The following is a 19,436-nucleotide window of genomic DNA, read 5'->3' on the forward strand; positions in this document are numbered from 1 at the left end:
TAAGAAATACTTTACTCTCTCGCAGCTATTCGTTGCTTTTTTTTTGCATAGGTCTAAGCACTAACCTCATTATCGCACAATGCTAATCACTACCATCTTTGTATGAGACTAAACATTGTCTCCAAACCTTGCATGAGGCTAAGCATTGCCTCCATTACTGCATAAGTCTAAACATTGCCTATCCTTGCATGAGACTAAGTGTAACGACCCAGCCAGTCGTTTCATTAATTATAGCCCCGTTTCCTATTTCTCCTCCTTTATATGTTCCTCAGCTATATTTCATCGTATCATATTGGTTGGTTCAGGTCCGGAGTGATTTCGGTGTGGAATGAGACACTTAGTCTCCTATTTAGAAGCTTAAGTTAGAAAAGTCAACCGGATGTTGACTTACGAGTAAACGACCTCGGATTTGGATTTTATGGTTTGGTTAGCTCCGTTACGTGATTTTAGACTTGGGAGCGCGTTCGGAATGTAATTTGGAGGTCCTTGGTAGAATTTCGCTTGAATTGGCAAAATTGGAATTTGGGCAATTTGGTCGGTAGTGGAAAATTTGATATCGGGGTTAGAATGGGATTTTGGAAGTTTGAATAGGTTCATAGTGTCATTTGAGACGTGTGTGCAAAATTTCAGGTCATTCGAATGAGGTTTGGTAGGTTTCTGCATCGTTTACGAAAATTTGAAGTTTATAAGTTTTTAAGCTTGAATCGGGGGGTGAGTTGGTATGTTGTTGTTGTTTTGAGTGTTTCAAAGGTTCGACTAAGTTTGAATGTCGATGTGTGATATTTTTGGTTGAGGTCCTGAGGACCTCGAGATGAATTCAGATGGTTAATGAAGGATTTGGAGATGGAATTGTGCAGTTAAAGCTGCTGCTTCTGATGTTTCCGCACTTGTGAAGTGGGAATCGTAGGTTCGAGGTCTGCGGAAGCAGAAAAGGGATCACAGATGCGAAAGTTTGGAAGGCTGGGCACAATGCGCAGGTGCAAAAATTAGCCGCACCTGCGAACCCGCAGGTGCGAAGAAAGAGGCACAGTGCGGAGTCTTGGTGGATAAGTGATTTCTGTAGGTGCAACACTTGGACCGTAGATGCAGTCACGCAGATGCGAGAAAAGGGGCCGCAGGTGCGAGATGCTTAGGCATAAGGTATATAAGGAACACTTCACGATATTTTGGGTATTCTTCACCATTGCTATTCAGATTTTGAAGCTTTTGGAGAGTTTTGAAGAGGGAATCAAGGGGGTTTTCATTGAGGTAAGTTACTTGACCCTAATACTCGTGATTATGGTATTTTTCAGTTGTTTAAGTATGTAATTAGTAGAAATCGGGGATGAAACTGAAGGGATTAGGGCTTGATAGAGAGTTGTATTTGGGGATTTGAGGGGTCAGATGGAGTCGAATTTTGAAAAATCTTGTATGTATGGACTCATGATGAAAGGGCTTGCTAGTTTTGTGATTCTTGTCGGATTTCAAGATGTGGGCCCGGGGGCCCGGGTTTTAGAGGATTTCGGGATTTGTGCCTAATTTGATAGTTTTTCTTGTGTAATTCATTCCATTAGCATATACTGATGGTATTGTTCTGGTTGTGAATAGATTCGGAGTGATTGGAGGCCGAGTCAAAGGGCAAGAGCATCACGGAGTAGGTATTTGACCGGTTTGAGGTAACTAATGATTGTAAATCTAGACTTGAGGGTATGAAACCCCGAATTTCGTATCGTTTTACTATTTTTTTAGGTGACGTTCATGCTAAGTGACGGGCATGTGGGCGTGCACTATTGGGGATTATGACTTGGTCCATCCCGTACCAACTATAAATTGCGTATTTGGCTGAAACTATATGATACTAATATGTTTAGAAAGAGTTTCTATAAATTGGGATGAATGCCATATCTAGGCCTTGTGCCAAAGCTGTTTGGGCCCTTAGGGGCCTTTTTCTTATTATCCTCTCACTGTTTTGATTGAAAATCTATACTCAGTCATGCTATACTTACTGATTTCATAATTTAGTCTTTATTACTCTGTTTTTGATACACATAAAATGTTGTTTTGGGCTGAGCATCCTATTTTACTGATAGCCCGAGTGGCTTGAGAGGTTTATGACTGAGTGAGGCTAAGGGCCTGATTTATGAGGATATTTATGGAATCAGGCTGCACATTGCAGCATGTTGTACTTATTCATGATTAAGTGAGGCCGAGGGCCTAATTCATTTATGCCACGAGGTGGCATATTGTAGCGCTTGGGCTATAGGAGCCCCTCCGGAGTCTGCGCACCCCAGTGAGCACGGGTACCCTGAGTGAGTGATATGAGATATGCCTGAGGGGCTGTATATGAGTGACTGTGAGGTTTGCCCGAGGGGCTGTAAATGAGATATGTTCTGCCCGAAGGGCTGCTTATGAGTGATGTTTTGATCGAGGGATTGTTTACGATTGTCATCACTTTTACTCTCTTTTGCATTGAGCCTCTGTTGAAAATTGTTTAAAAATATCTTCAAATGATTTTTACCGAAAACTGGATTTTTTAAATGAGATGATTTCACTCACATACTGATTTGAAAGCATGTTGTAATTTCTGAGATTTCATGATATAGACTTTATGTGTTTTACTACTCGTCACTACTGGCCAATCTTTATTTACTATTATTACTTACTGAGTTGGCGTACTCACATTACTCCCTGCACCTTGTGTGCAGATTCAGGGGTTGTTGGACGTGCCAACGAGTGTTGATTTCATCCGTCGCAGATCTGTTGGAGTTAGCAAGGTAGATGCATGGCGATCGTAGCCCTACTCTTCTCACTCCTATCTTACTAAAGATATTATTAGTTGTTTTCCAGACTGTATTAGTCTTGGTATTATCGGACAGTTCTTAGTAGATGCTCATGACTAGAGATACCCCGATGTTGGGCTTTTCTTTTCGCACTTTTGTTATTCAGATGTTCTTTATGAAGTTTTATTATTACATAGTGTGAATTTATCTTTGAAAATGAAATATCACATTGTTTTGGTAAAGAGTCGGCTTGCCTAGTTCCACGATAGGCACCATCACGACATGGTAGATTTGGGTCGTGACACTAAGCACCGTCTCTACTATTTGCATAGGGCATAACACTGCCCTCACTTTGCATAGGGCTAAATACTGCCCTCACCTTGCATAAGGCTAAGCACTGCCTTTCTTTGCATGGGACTAAACACTGTCTCCTTTCCTTGCATGAGGCTAAGCATTGCCTCCAGCATTTTATATAGCTAAAAATTGCTTCTCCTTGCAGGAGACTAAGCATTGTCTCCACCCCTTGCATAGGGCTAGTGTCACGACCCAAACCGATGGGCCATGATGGGAACCCAGTACCTTACTTGACTGAGTACCAATGTAATGTACCTTTCTTATTACATCATTATATACATGTGACAAATGGGCCTAATAGGCTAACATAATCATCTGTAAACTTAAACATAGGCCGACAAGGCCGTACACTCTTCCACGTACATGACATATGTCTACAAGCCTCTAAGAGTACATAAGTGTCACAAAGGTTGGAACAGAGTCCCGCCATACCAAACAATAGACGTCTAAATCATACTAACCAAATACGCAGCTCTGAAGCAAATGGAGCGCACCAACATCTTCCAAACTGAGGTGATAGCCTACTTGGAAGGCTCTCGACCTGTCTATCAGGACCTGCGGGCATGAAACGAAGTGTCCCCAGTCAAAAAGGACTTTAGTACGAATAATGTACCGAGTATGTAAGGCACATAAATAAATACATAGGAGACATGGAAGACATATGGAGTACATGACTCAACCTGTACGTCTGAATAACTTTGTAAATCATAAATTACTTTCAGCATCATGCATATGTGTATGAATGTCATGTCGTGCATATGTATATGTTTCATAACATCATCAGCCTCTGAGGGCATCCCATCATATCATATCATCCACTGTGGGCAAAATCATCATCATATACCAGCTGATCAGGTGGTGGTGCGTATATAACGCCATAACCTTTCCCATATCCCATATACATATATACACATACATATATACGCGTATATAATTCCGTTTGAATACATGAATATATATGCGTATATAATGCCATTTGAATACATACCCATATATGTGTATATAACGCCGTTTGAATCATATTTCAGCCATTGTGGGCAACATCATCATCATATACCAGCTGATCAGGTGGTGGTGCATATATAACGCCATAACCTTTTCCCATATCCCATATACATATATTTACATATATACACGTATATAACGCCATCTGGTCATGGGTCAATGCACGTGGATGCAATGCATGAAAAGTATGTCAATAAAACCATTCAGAATGTCATAAGACCATTTTGCCCTTTGAGCAATATCACAAAGTAACGTCCTTTCAACTTTCGTATTTTTCTGAGACCCATGAACAGATGAAAAAATATTATGACACCTGGAAATTAAAGAACATAGATATTTCTATTACTTCTATGAGTAGAGTCACTTTTGGAATTTGTGCATTTGCACATTTCGTTTATATCGTAGGGATCGTGCCAAAAGAAAGAAGGGATAGCCTTAACATACTTGAGTTAATTCTCTTAGAAATCCTTCTAACACACGTTAACTGTGACAAAACACGTGACAGCAAAATCAGAGTAAGGAAAATCCATATGAAGTTTTGTTGTATCAACCCACGTCGCTATCGTCTTACTCTTGTATGAATTTCGTGGCTTCTTGTTGGACATACTTTTTGTATCTGTTTTGTGAAGAAATCACGTTTACATCTACTGCTTGTAAAGAATTCACATGAATTCAAGAATTCACAGGAATTCTTTCTTTGATAAATCCATACGTCACTTTGTAGATAATGAGATCTTGGATAATCTTATATGAATTCCTTAATAAAGTAAGGATAAAGAGATTCCAAGATAAAGAAGTCTTTTAAAAAATAGTGAGCTCCACCCATTCTTATCTTAGCAGGCTTACGTCCAAAGACTGGAGTTTCAAAATGATTCTTTGAGTTTCAAATGCATTCTTTAAAAGTCTTGGTTGGTAGGCCCCATTTATAACTTTAATGCATAGCAAGACTTCTTGTTCCCAAATTGTGACACCAATGTAGCATGCATATTAGTCATAGATTCCTTTAATTGTCATGGTCCCACGTGAACAAGACAATTCTTACACTTACCCACTTAATTTAATAATTAACCTGATAATTGATTGTCTGAATATTTTTTTCAAGGAAGTGTGAAGGCTCAACTAGCTAAAAGGTTTTTGGAGAATGAATTTTGTGTTTAAAAATGGAACTTGTTAAAATGTCCTACCTTGATTTTAATAATACAAGGTCTTGAATGTTGAAAGATTTTTAAATGTAGTAAAGTATATCTACATGACACCTAATAAGAATGACTCTCAGTCATTTCTTTAGGTGGCTGCCACGTTTATTTTGAGATAATTATTAATCTTTATCCACTTATTAGTTAATTGGATAATGTTCCGTTACCCAGTAATTAAACTATTACCCGCATAATTGAGAATTATTCCCACTTACTTGAAATATTACTCACTTTTCACATACCTTATACGCCTTACTATTATGGTCATGTGGTACCTTGTATGGTACTAGTCCATAAATATCGAGTATATTAGCTCGAGCTGTATTTTATCCCAAAATAACAAATTTCAACGAAATTTATTTTCTTCGACTTGCTTCCCCTCTCACTTTCACGAATTTACTAATCACTTGTGAAATAGCATAATCCTTATAATCCCCAAATAATCTTTTCCTTGGACTGATGTCAATTTCCTTACGACAAATTCAACATAAAATACTGTAGGGTGCAACATCATTGTAATTTATTACTGCGAAGCGTAATATCAATCGTAATATATTACTGCAGAGGGTAACACCATTGTAACATATTACTGCAGAGCATAACATCGTCGTAATATAATACTGCAGAACATAATATTGACATAATATTGCGGGGCGTAACATCATTCCCCCCTTTGGAACATTCGTCCTCGAATGTTGACTGATGCTCTTATCATTTCCGTAACTTATAGCTCTTGTGAATACCTTAATACTCATATTGACATTTAAGCAGTTGCTCTGTGAATAAATTCAAAGTCTAGGGTATTCCCCACTTTTGTCTTTTTGCTCATATCATGACTTGTGGTCGGAATCTACCTAATCTTGCAACTTCTGTTACTTCCTGTCATGCAGCCTGTATGACCCTGGCTTTGTAGGTGCACTTATGCGATTCATCTTTCTTTTTTCCTTTTAACTTTTAGTCAATTTGAAGGCCTTACATTGTATATTCAAGTCTTAATAGGATGCCTCTCTAGGCCTCTATAGGTATACCGAAGTCCTTTGCTCGATACTTTGTAGAACTTGCGAATACGGCCATATCTTATTTCATAGATCTGGTTACCCATCCACACGACATTACTGCATTTACATGGTTTATACTATACCATAATTTTTGCTTCAATCTACCGTTGCTGAGGCATGCTTACCAAGTTCCCAGTTACTTTTGTTGCCTACCCTTTAGGTATAAATCCTAGTCCTTTAATGCCCCCTTCATTACCGTTCGTCTTAAGGATCATGGCCTAATCTCATGTCATACTTTGTGACTTTTGTTCATCCATTATTGATTTACTTTAATATTGATCTTTGAAACTTCTTACGCAATACCGAACTTTCAATAATTTAGAGAAATCATTACCTCTCTTGTTTCTATGGACTAAATCCCGAGGACTTATCCATGCTCATCACTTTTTCACTTTCCTTTCCTCATCCCCACTCATGTTTCCTTAAAACATTGTCGCTCTACCATACTTTAGCTTGCGACTTATACATATCCATTTATACTACTCACAACTCTCCTTCAACTTGCTTGCACCATAGAGTTTCTTATGTTATTCTGGCACGTCAAGCGAGACATCACATCGTCTCCAACTTTTCTCTACTCTCTTAACTAGATCTCTTAGTATTTAGAAACCATAGGCTATGAGATATGTCACTGAATATGCCGCTATCATTCGTGGATATTGAATCCCAGCACTTCTAGCCTTCTATTCGAAGTATGTACTATTCATATTTTCTACCTTGAGTATCTCGTACGTTGTTCACCTTTTACCTCACTTACTTAAAATCTCGTATCATATCTTCTATCTCTTTCATAACTTTCCTTCCACCTAGGTGTAATTCACGTCCATTACTTGAAGCTTTATTATAATACTTGCACCTCTGGTACATACACAATCCGGTGGGAGCTTCATACTGTCTTCCTATGAGGCTGGTACTTCTTCTAACTGGCTTCCTTGTCGAGCCATTATAGATTATGGTCGTTATGATTTCTCTAGAACATCTGATATTAAGAGTGATTGTGTCATGTTCTCAAGCACAACTTCTATAATTTTTCTACGTCCAATAATCAGACTCCTGATTTACTTGGGTGATGTAATACTTCAGCATCCTCTTCCTTCCGATCAGCCTTCATGTAGGCTTAAGCTATTTTCCGATTTGTGGCTCATGGTATCAGTTATTACCTTAGCCTTTCATGGGCGTTACGGAATATCCATCCATTATACAATCTTTCATGGAATATCTATCCATGATACAATCTTCTAACAATTCAATCATGTGTCTACGCCATGGGCTCAATTCTTCTTTTTAACTTATATCAGAGTCTTCTATGGCTGTATGATTGTCAACAAATATGTTGCCTAGATAATGCTCCAGAATCTTGAGTGTATCCATAATGTACTAGCTCTGGATCATTGATCGAATAATTCTTTTGTTCCATCTTAGCTTTCTTTCAACGTAAGCTATTACTTTTCCTGGTCTTTCTGCTCCTGGTTTCATCCATACTTAGCTTATCTTAGTGCCCACACTTACCAGAGTTTTCGTACAACTCATATGATCTTGAATATTACTTTTAATTCATACTTCCCATTCATTAGCCACGTTAAGTGCCATTTTCCTTTGGAATGCTTACAATGTTTTTACGAGATTGTTGTTACACGACCATTTCCTCTTTAGGTCGTTGTGCTTAGGTTGAAGCCTTCTTTCTTATCTTTTCAGCTAGTCTTTTGTTGTAGTATTTAGGGAGAACCCTTGACTCTCATAAAGTTGTGAGCTTATTACGAACCTTTTTGATGTCCTTATTTGCCTGTAATCATCCGTAGTTGCTTACCTCCATGCCTTTGTGCTCGTATGGTTGCTTCTAAACTGATATTTTGATTGCCTTCTCAATGGCACCTTCTTTTATCCCCGTAACACTCATACGGTATCTTTAGCTACCCCGACTCTTGTTTGAATATATTTCAAGTATTACAATGGTATTCTTCGAGGTTGAACTCTCCATGTTGGGTTCTACTTTGTTTATCTCACACGGTCTGATGACTCGTCTGTAACCTCCTGTTTAGCCATAATTAGGATTTTCCTGAACAATTACTAACTACTCATTGGCCCATTCTCATATAAATATTCCTTGTAATCTTTCTTGGGTTATTTCCTTTGTCTTAACTTACGTCTCACACGGGCTCTTTATATAGTAATAACAGTTCGAGCAGGAACCTTTACTTCCTCTCCTTGACGTCATGCTTGCACAATATTCTTGAATCGTAGCGTATCTGTAAGATTTGGATAAGTGCCGTTTCATTCCTCTTTTATTTATCGCATTCTTCCTTTACCATTCCATAGTCACTAGAACCACTTAATTCTGACATAATACCACATCATTCCATATTCCCCCTTTTAGGGGTGTATTAAGAGCTGAAGCTACGATGATCTACCTATAGATGTGTTACCTCTTCATCATTGGCATCTTTTCACATCATCAATGACCCTTACTCTTCTTGGCGCAATCCTTCTGTACCAAGGATAACAAAGTTCCTCACTCGCGATGGTAAAATTTAGTATAGCTGTCACATACAGTCCCTTAAGCTGAATTCAATTACTCTGGGGTCTAACTTTTTCTTCTGAATCACGTTAGCGTCGCGAACTTGTTTCTCGAAGTGAGGATATGACTTTATGGCCTATACTCTTTTGTTGTCCTAAGGCCTGTCACTTCTCGTTTCTTCCTTCACTTGACTACAGATTTTGTAACATTGTCATCTTTTGATATACCGTTGTCATCCATGTATCACATCTTACTCATAATGCTTTATTAACTCTTTTATAATTTCCCGCTAACATTTATGCTTATTACTTTATTTTAAAAACTTGAACAAGAGATTCTTTTGCTCTTAGCTTCCCTTTGCTCTATCCATTGGTTCTTCAAGTTGCTTAACGTTCTCGCTTTGCTAGAGATGCGAGCCACACTAAGGTAATATTTATTCCATCAAGGCTTATAGTGCATGTCTTTGTGGTACTCATAGCTGGCTGCACTATTTCAGAGGGCATCATCCGGTGTCTCATAAAGAGATCTATTAGCTTATTTGTAATGTCTTTCGGAAATGTCAACTGACGCAAACAATTCATCCATCATATCTTCTTATACTACTTCTATTAATCCCCATAGGGCATATCTGGAATGGCTGCGACCAATTATATATACCTCTGTTACTATTGACTATAACTCAAAAGGCTTATGTTCCTCTGCCTCGATTACAAACGTTGTTAGCAAGCATCATCTTATTACGAATAAAATAGAATTTCAGAACTTGGATTCTTATAAGTGAGCTCTACCACACGATCTAAAGTAAGAAGAAAGAGTGACAATCCTAAATGCCCTGTAGCCCCCTGCTTATAAGTGTGGTGCATGACACACCCATAAACAAGACTCTACTAGACACGACTTGTAGACTTACTAGGATAGAACTGCTCTGATACCACTTTTGTCACGACCCAAACCGATGGGCCGCGACGGGAACCCAGTACCTTACTTGACTGAGTACCAATGTAATGTACCTTTATTATTACATCATTATATACATGTGACATATGGGCCTAATAGGCTAACATAATCATCTGTAAACTTAAACATAGGCCGACAAGGCCGTACAATATTCCACGTACATGACATATGTCTATAAGCCTCTAAGAGTACATAAGTGTCACAAAGGTCGGAACAGAGTCCCGCCATACCAAACAATAGACGTCTAAATCATACTAACCAAATACGCAACTTCGGAGCAAATGGAGCGCACCAACATCTTCCGCTGAGCTGATAGCCTACTTGGAAGGCTCTCAACCTGTCTATCAGGACCTGGGGGCATGAAACGCAGTGTCCCCAGGCAAAAGGGACGTCAGTACGAATAACGTACTGAGTATGTAAGGCACATAAATAAATATATAGGAGACATGGAAGACATATGGAGTACATGACTCAACCCGCACGTCTGAATAACTTTGTAAATCATAAATTACTTTCAGCATCATGCATATGCGTATGAATGTCGTGTCGTGCATAGGAATATGTTTCATAATATCATCAGCCTCTGAGGGCATCCCATCATATCATATCGGCCACTGTGGGCAAAATCATCATCGTATACCAGCTGATCAGGTGGTGGTGCGTATATAACGCCATAACCTTTCCCATATCCCATATACATATATATACATACATATATACGCGTATATAACGCCGTTTGAATACATACATATATATGCGTATATAACGCCATTTGAATACATACCCATATATGCGTATACGCTGTTTGAATCATATTTTAGCCACTGTGGGCAACATCATCATCATATACCAGCTGATTAGGTGGTGGTACGTATATAACGCCATAACCTTTTCCGATATCCCATATACATATATTTACATATATACGCATATATAACACCATCTGGTCATGGGTCAATGCACGTGGATGCAATGCATGAAAAGTACGTCAATAAAACCATTCAGAATGTCATAAGACCATTTTGCCCCTTGAGCAATATCACAAAGTAACGTCCTTTCAACTTTCGTATTTTTTTGAGACTCATGAACAGATGATAAAATATTATGACACCTGGAAATTAAAGAACATAGATATTTCTATTACTTCTATGAGTAGAGTCACTTTTGGAATTTGTGCATTTGCACGTTTCGTTCATATCGTAGAGATCGTGCCAAAAGAAAGAAGGGATAGCCTTAACATACCTGAGTCAATTCTCTTAGCAATCCTTCTAACACATGTTAACTGTGACAAAACACGTGACAGCAAAATCAGAGTAAGGAAAATCCATATGAAGTTTTGTTGTAGCAACCCACGTCGCTATCGTCTTACTCTTGTATGAATTTTGTGGCTTCTTTTTGGACATACTTTTTGTATGTGTTTGCTGAAGAAATCACGTTTACATCTGCTGCTTCTAAAGAATTCACAGGAATTCTTTCTTTGATAAATCCATACGTCACTTTGTAGATAATGAGATCTTGAATAATCTTATATGAATTCCTTAATAAAGTAAGGATAAAGAGATTCCAAGATAAATAAGTCTTTAAAAAAATAGTGAGCTCCATCCGTTCTTATCTTAGCAGGCTTACGTCCAAAGACTGGAGTTTCAAAATGATTCTTTGAGTTTCAAATGCATTCTTTAAAAGTCTTGGTTGGTAGGCCCCATTTATAACTTTAATGCATAGCAAGACTTCTTGTTCCCAAATTGTGACACCAATGTAGCATGCATATTAGTCATAGATTCCTTTAATTGTCATGGTCCCACGTGAACAAGATAATTCTTACACTTACCCACTTAATATAATAATTAACCTGATAATTGATTGTCTTAATATTTTTTTCAAGGAAGTCTAAGGCTCAACTAGCTAAAAGGTTTTTGGAGAATGAATTTTGTGTTTAAAAATGGAACTTGTTAAAATGTCCTACCTTGATTTTAATAATACAAGGTCTTGAATGTTGAATGATTTTTAAATGTAGTAAAGTATATCTACATGACACCTAATAAGAATGACTCTCAGTCATTTCTTTAGGTGGTTGCCACGTTTATTTTGAGATAATTATTATTTTTTATCCACTTATTAGTTAATTGGACAATGTTCTGTTATCCGGTAATTAAACTATTACCCGCATAATTGAGAATTATTCCCACTTACTTGAAATATTACTCACTTTTTACATACCTTATACGCCTTACTATTATGGTCATGTGGTACCTTGTATGGTACTAGTCCATAAATACCGAGTATATTAGCTCGAGTTGTATTTTATCCCAAAATACCAAATTTCAACGAAATTCATTTTCTTCGACTTGCTTCCCCTCTCACTTTCACGAATTTACTAATCACTTGTGAAATAGCATAATCCTTATAATACCCAAATAATCTTTTCCTTGGACTGATGTCAATTTCCTTACGACAAATTCAACGTAAAATACTGCAGGATGCAACATCATTGTAATTTATTACTGCGAAGCGTAATATCAATCGTAATATATTACTGCAGAGGGTAACACCATTGTAACATATTACTGCAGAGCATAACATCATCGTAATATACTATTGCGGGACGTAATATTGACGTGATATTGCGGGGCGTAATAGCTAGGCACTGCCCTCACCTTGCATAAAGCTAAACACTGTCTTTCGTGAGACTAAGCACTGTCTCCATTCCTTTCATGAGACTAAACACTGTCTACGCTACATTGCATAAGGCTAAGCATTATCTCCTTTCTTTGCATAGGGCTAAGCAATGCCCTTATCTCATACAAGACTAAGCCCTGTCTTGTCTTGTCCTCGCATATAACTAAACATCGCCCATTTCCTCTATCAAATGATCATATCTTTGCATGTCATGGGCTAAAACATCGCCACATTGTCCGAGGCATCATACTCCAAAGGCACCATCCTCATAGCTTGAAGACACTATTCTATGGCCTGAGGATCTCTTGAAACTGCATATTATTATTCGAAGGCGTCACAGTCCAGAGACACCATCCCCATGGCCCGAGGACACCATTTCATGGCTTGCGAATCCCTCATCATATGCTTCATGGCCCATGACGTCATGGTCCAAAGACATAATTCTTAATGTCTGAAGACAACCTTCATGATCCAAAGGGAATTTGCATCATGTTTAAATTTTCGCAATAACCCATATATATTTGCATGCATCGCGTTTTAAGTTTTGTAGGAAATTTGAGAGGTAATCGTTCTACAAATAAGAGAAATCTTCATTTCGGTTTCCATTCACAATTTTCACATCCATTGACTACCTTCAAACGTAACTGACAACAAGTGATTAACTACCTTTTACTCCATAACCAATCAAATGCCTGCCTTGTGATACACCCGTAACATCCAAATCGCAGTTGCGTCAAGATGGTATGACTATGACGCATTATGAGATGAGGTTCTATGAGTTAGCCCGTTATGCTATCTGGTTGGTTTCCATGGACAGGGAGAGGATCAGGAGGTTTGTGGATGGCCTCTCGTATCAGTTATGGATTCTTATGACTAGAGAGAGGGTATCTGGTGCTTCTTTTGAGGAGGTTGTTGACATTGCTCGGAACATAAAGTCGATTTTCCATTAGGAGCGAGTAGATAAGGAGGCTAATAGGCCTCGTGGATCTGATAGTTTTAGGGGTGCACCTCGTGGGGGTCAGTTCCAGCACAGCAGAGGCCGTCCATTCAGACATGCTCAGCCAGCTCGTCTAGTTCACTATGGGGCATCATTGGGCAATGGTTCTTAGTTCTCGTCAGGGCCATTCATCATTTAGTGCCCTCCCAACCCAGAGTTCATCTCATGCTCCATCAGCTCGGGGCTCCTGCATACCAAGTTTTTCTACCAGTCACCGGTGCTAGGAGTTCCCTTTAGTCCACGTCACCAGCACCAGGGGGTTGTTTTGAGTGTGGGGAGTTGGGGAATATTGGAGGTAGTGTCCTCATTGTCATGGGGGTTCGCCTCAATAGAAGAGTCAGCCATCGTCTTCAGCACCAGTTTCTTCACCACCCCAATCAGTTAGGGCTGGAGGACAGTCAGCAATGGGTCGCCCTAGAGGGGGAGGTCGATCAAGTGGTGGTCAGTCCCGTTTCTATGCACTCCCAACCAGGCCAAATCATATTGCTTGAGACACTTTGATCCCGGTTCCACTTTTTCATATGTGTCATCATATTTTTCTCATTATTTGGATAAGCCCCACGAGTCTCTTTTTTCATTTGTTCGTGTATCTACTCCGGTAGGCCCGAGTAGTGACTATTCTCAATAGTGACTATTGGGGGTTTGGAGACCCGAGTGGACCGTTTGCTGCTTAGCATGGTGGATTTTGATGTGATATTTGGCATGGATTAGTTGTCTCCGTATCGTGCTATTCTGGACTGTCACGCTAAGACGGTGATGTTGGCTATGCCGGGGGTGCCACAGATTGAGTGGCAAGGTTCGACGGATATGTTCCAAGTAGAGTAATTTCATTTTTGAAGGCCCAGCGGATGGTTGGGAAGGGTTGTCTATCTTATTTGGCCTTTGTGAGGGATGTCAGTGCAGTGACCCCTACCATTGATTCAGTTCTGATGGTGAGCGATTTTTTGGATGTGTTTCCTGCAGACCTATCAGGAATTCCACTGGACAGGGTTATTTATTTTGGTATTAATTTGGTGTCAGGCACTTAGCCTATTTCTATTCACCGTATCGTATGGCACCGACGTAGTTAAAGAAATTGAAGGAGCAACTTCAGGAACCCCTTGATAAGGGGTTTATTCGGCCTAGTGTATTGCCTTGGGCTGCGCCTGTTCTATTTTTGAAGAAAAAGGATGGCACGATGAGGATGTGAATTGATTACAGTTAGTTGAACAAAGTTACAACCAAGAACAAGTATCCTTTTGTTTACTATGAAAATGGTAATAACAATTAAATTTGATTTTGTGGTTCTAAAAATACGTGATCTATTTTTATGCTAGTTGTAAGGCAAAGGATGCTAATGTAAGAGACTAGAAAAGCAAGATTATAGCTAGAAATGATATAATAGTCAAACCAAATGGCTGAAGATCGGGCCTCGAGCTTGCTTATTCAAGGCCTCGGGGTCGAGTCTGATGTTCCGCTGAGGGTGGTCGAAGGACGACTAACATTTATGAGAGCTAAATGATGGCTCTTTATGATCAATGATAAACGATAAAGAAGAATAATGGATAGAACACAATAAATATAAGCAATAAATGATGTAATGAGATTAAAAGAATATGTTAGATAACAGAGAGAATGTTCTTGTGTATTTTGTATTGAGCAACAGAACCCTACAAAATGACAAGGATCTCCTTTATATATGAGGGTGAATCCCAACATAGTACAAATGCATTAATTACAAAGATATGAGGCTGATACGTCCATTTAATGTCTTGATTTACTTTTTGGACTAGTCCACTATGCTTTGTAAGCTCTATGTACGCACCTTGGGAGCTTCACCCTGATCCACCGAGACCACTAATTTACATCACCTTGAGGCCGGTCATTACTTACATTATCTCAGAGCCGATCACCGAGAATCCTCGAAGTCGATCACTGAAAATCCTCAATATGCCTTGATGATCGTGAAATCGAATCGTCGATTTTTACCGTATGTAGATAGTGCCCGCATTTCCTAAAACAAAGCGATAGGAAATGATATTGAACTCCTACTCCTTAAGCATCATCATCATCATGACGTCAGCCTATCAAAGCATTAAATGTCATAACTCGAATGATGCGCAAGGGTCGCCGTCAAATACACCTATCGAGAAGCCCACGAACCGCTATTGGTTCGTCCTTTTCGCTGCCGATATGGCTTCTATAAATGCATCAGTCATTTTATAATTCACACTTTTACAACATCTTCAAGATTTCAAAGCCAAATCCATCCTCTTTCACATTCATTCTTCTTCCGTTCTTGGTTATCTGCCTACATTCTCAGAAAAGCCTTTCCACCATCATAGCTAGAACATCCAAGACAGTTCCTCGGAAAGACGAGGCTACCTTTTCATCTCAAACATCCAAAGGAAAGCCCAAAGTGATACCCACCGCTGAGCATTACACCCTTACTGAATTCAACAAGGCGAAGGATTTTTCCATCTACAGACCCTCATCTACACCGGGCCAATGTGAACATGTGTCCCGGTATATTAATGTCATGATCGATATCGGGAAAGTGAAAGAAGAAGGTCAATGGAGGGAGGCAGTGCTGGTTGAGATACCCCGTTCTAACGAGAGCATAACGGACCACAAGGCTGGTTTCCTTTATGTATATACATACCCATTTACTTTGGGTCCGGTCAATTTTTCGAACCCTTCTTCCCCAGTGATAGATCCGGTTATTCTTGACTTATGCGACAAGTACTGAGTGATTCTTGGCCAGATCTATCCATCTTTCTAGAAGATAGTTTACATGCTCCACTACTTCTCTAACAAGGTCGAGGGTACGACCTTTATCCTCGACCATTTGATTAGATTGTATAGCCCTCAATTTTATCGAGGTTTGATTAAGCTTCACCCTCGGTCCAAGAAGATAATTTTCTCGAGCATTGATGAGGACAAGGATAGAGGGTGGATGAGCAGGTTTGTCCGAGTGAGGACCTCGGACATCATCCCTGCTGAAAGGATGCCCTTCCCGGAGGAGTGGAACACACAACGTAAGTACCTCTACTTCAAACATGCTTTATGGGTTTCTCGAACATTGATGAGGACAAGGATAGAGGGTGGATGAGCAGGTTTGTCCGAGTGAGGATCTTGGACATCATCCCTGCTGAAAGGATGCCCTTCCTGGAGGAGTGGAACACACAACGTAAGTGCCTCTCCTTCAAACATGCTTTATGGTTTTCTTACTTTTCTTCCGAAAAATGATCTCCTCTTGGTTTTTGCAACTACCGTTTGGTATCCTGAAGCGGTTCAGGATCTGCCGGGATGGATTAGGCGATTGGATGTGTTGTTCCCATATCTCGGGTGGTCTTGGACCGACTTGGCTAAAACGCGGTGGGTGGCCAAGAATCATGGTAAAATCCTTCTTTCCACCTATATCATATTTTTATGCTTCTCCCCCGTATCCTTCGTGCTGATAAATTTTGGCCACTATGTTTGCACTGGCCTTGGCGATGGAGTGCAGATGAGACCACCTCCTGACGGCGAGGTAGAGACTTCAAAGCCTTATAAAGGCATGAAGAGGAAGAAAAAGGCGGCTGCTGATTCTCCTGCAGCAAAGAAACCTAAATCACGCAGGCCTCAAGCTGCCGCCAGGACCTCGGCTTCAGCATCCGGAACAAGTCCCAGTACTGGGGATGAAGATGATGAAGAGGATGAGTACCGTTTGGTATAAAGGACAAGGTTGGGTGCGTATATCCCGCAGGTGTCCCGACCAGAGGCCGCTGAATCGGGGACGTTCGATTCAAATCGATCCCGTGTGGTAGACACCCTTGAGGAGGGCGCAAACGCGGTTCTTGAGCCCCTGATCGGATGTGGTGCAGTTTCCACTGGGGAGACCGTTGCTGTTGGTTCCAAAGGGTCTAGGCCAGGAGCTTTTCGGGGGGCAAGATTTGCTCTTTGGTGACATTAATGCCTTGGGTGGCCTTAATTTGGGTCCTCAGTTCACGTCCGGGGAGTTAAGGGACGCCCAGAATCCGAATGCTGCCAATGTGGGGGGTCCTCTCAAGGGGGGGGGGATGAGCTTGGTAACTTCCTTGATGACATTGATGATATCAGCGAGGACATCGATCTCGATGCTCCTAACGCAATCGAAGCAGTAGAGAAATTCCAACAGCATGTGATAGCTATTCATGTATACTTTTCTAGTCTCAAGCATTTTACTTTGTTTTTCTGACTCTTCTATTTCATTGTAGTCTAAGGAGATGTATGATCACGCCTTTTCTAGGATCCAAGATGAGCTTTCATGCCGTGGAAAGGAGCTCGAGAAGCTCACCTCAGGACTGCAGGAGTCGGAGGCCTCCTTTACCCGAAAGGAGAAGGAGTTAAGCGAGCTTCGGGCGAATTTGGAGGTAGTGCTCCGAGAAAAGCTGACCTTGTTGAGCAGGTAACATGTTATTCATAAATCCGTTCGTCTTTCTCATAGTTTGATGTTTATTGACTTATCTTTTCCTTTGCAAATCGGGTAGAAGAATGTGGAGATCATCGAGCTGAGACGGCAAAACGAGGTAGTGATCTAGGAATTGGCATCGACCCAGGGTCTTCTCCAAAATGCTCAAGAAGAGATTGTTGCGCTATCTGCGGTCAAGTACGAGGTTGAAGAAAAAGTCGCTACTTATCTGAAAGACACCGCCACTGGAATCAAATAGCCCAAGATATATCAGTGGAGGCCGACCAAAAGCTGATTCGGACTATCGCTCACGCTAGTGCAAAGGCGAGGAGGCAAGCCTTAGAGGAAGCCAATGTTAAAGGCGTCGATCTCTCAGATGAGATTGAGGAGGCCCGAGATTCGGAGGGAGAATTGATGCTCTTAGCCGCTTTGGATGAAGGTCCCGGAGATGGTTCGGGGGGTAGTGATGATGAAGAGTAGGCCTGCATTGCCTTTCCTTCTTTTTTTTCTTTTTGTGTACGTATTCCCGGGGAAACAGTTCTTGTAAAGACGCCCCTTGTAAATATATTTTTTGGCAATGCAAGAAAATTTTTCTGCTTCAAGTCATTGAATTCTTTATATTCCAGCGTTCATGCGGAGTTAGCCTTCGATTTTTGATATTGGCTCTTTGGAGTCCATACTTGGAGTAATCAGGGCCCTGGAGATCGGGCACCATCTTGAGACTAGGTTGATAGCTTCGTTGGAGCCGATGCTTGTAATAGCAGAAATACTCAAGGTCTCAATACATCCCCAACACCGCGTGATAGCATCATTCATGCGACCTGGTAGTGGGGCCCCCGGGGTGGTCCCACTGTTGATACATAATTTTTTCCTATATATTTTAAATATGCATAAATACCTTCAAAATAGCATATATAAGCATGCACGAGGATTTTATTATTTTTTCCACAATTTTAAGGGTTTAAATTGATTTATTTTCTTCCTTTTTATCCATAAAATCCCCAATAATTATTTCCAAAATTATTGTTTTGATAATTCATTTATTGAATTTCTATACTTATGCCAAAATATGGCTAATGTAATTTTTATATATTTTTACTATTACATTTAATATTTTTTAAGCTAAATTGCATATAATTGCATTGTTATCCCATTTTAAGATATAATTATATTTGGTATGCATAAAATTGGTCCCCATATTTTTAAAATGTCAATTATGTATTTTAAATCATTTTGACACCTTAATTATTTTCAAAAATTACTTATTATGTTTTTATAAATTAAATAGGGGAAATTGGCTATTTAAACTATAGCCAAATCTGGCTTTCAATTGTAGCTAAAATCGGACCAATTCCCAGCCCAATCTTCTAATTAATAACCGACCCAGACCCAATTACCCATTACTTGACCCAATCCATCAAAAATCCTAGCCGTTGATCTTTTAGATCAACAGTCCTTATTCTTCCTTTCCTTTTTAATTTCCAAACGACCCCTAACCTTAAGTCATT

The sequence above is a fragment of the Nicotiana tabacum genome, chromosome 10 (assembly GCF_000715075.1).
Source record: "Nicotiana tabacum cultivar K326 chromosome 10, ASM71507v2, whole genome shotgun sequence".
In the NCBI taxonomy this organism is placed as follows: domain Eukaryota; kingdom Viridiplantae; phylum Streptophyta; class Magnoliopsida; order Solanales; family Solanaceae; genus Nicotiana; species Nicotiana tabacum.